This window comes from Lonchura striata, chromosome 6 (assembly GCF_046129695.1).
Source record: "Lonchura striata isolate bLonStr1 chromosome 6, bLonStr1.mat, whole genome shotgun sequence".
In the NCBI taxonomy this organism is placed as follows: domain Eukaryota; kingdom Metazoa; phylum Chordata; class Aves; order Passeriformes; family Estrildidae; genus Lonchura; species Lonchura striata.
This window is the reverse complement of record NC_134608.1, coordinates 16,360,659-16,360,971: the sequence shown is the minus strand read 5'-3', so window position 1 is coordinate 16,360,971 and position 313 is coordinate 16,360,659.

The window sequence follows — 313 nt, the reverse complement described above, 5'->3', positions numbered from 1 at the left end:
CTCGCAGGCGGATATGGCGTGCGGGCGGCAGCGAGCGTGCCGGGACGGTGGCGGAGCGGCGGGCGGGGAGCGGCCGTGGCGGCGCCGTGTCATTGCCGGCAACTCGCCCGCCGGGGTGGATCCGGGCCATTAGCACAACAGTGCTGTGCACGAGGTTTGTGTTTGAATACGGGTTCTCACAACACACACAAGATCCTGAAGCCCCGGCTGCTGTGGATGTACACGGAGTGCACAGGGAAGGGAAGGCTGAGGGGACCTGGTGGATGTCTATTGGAATCTCAAGGAGCGGTGCCGAGAGGCCGCGTCCGGGCTC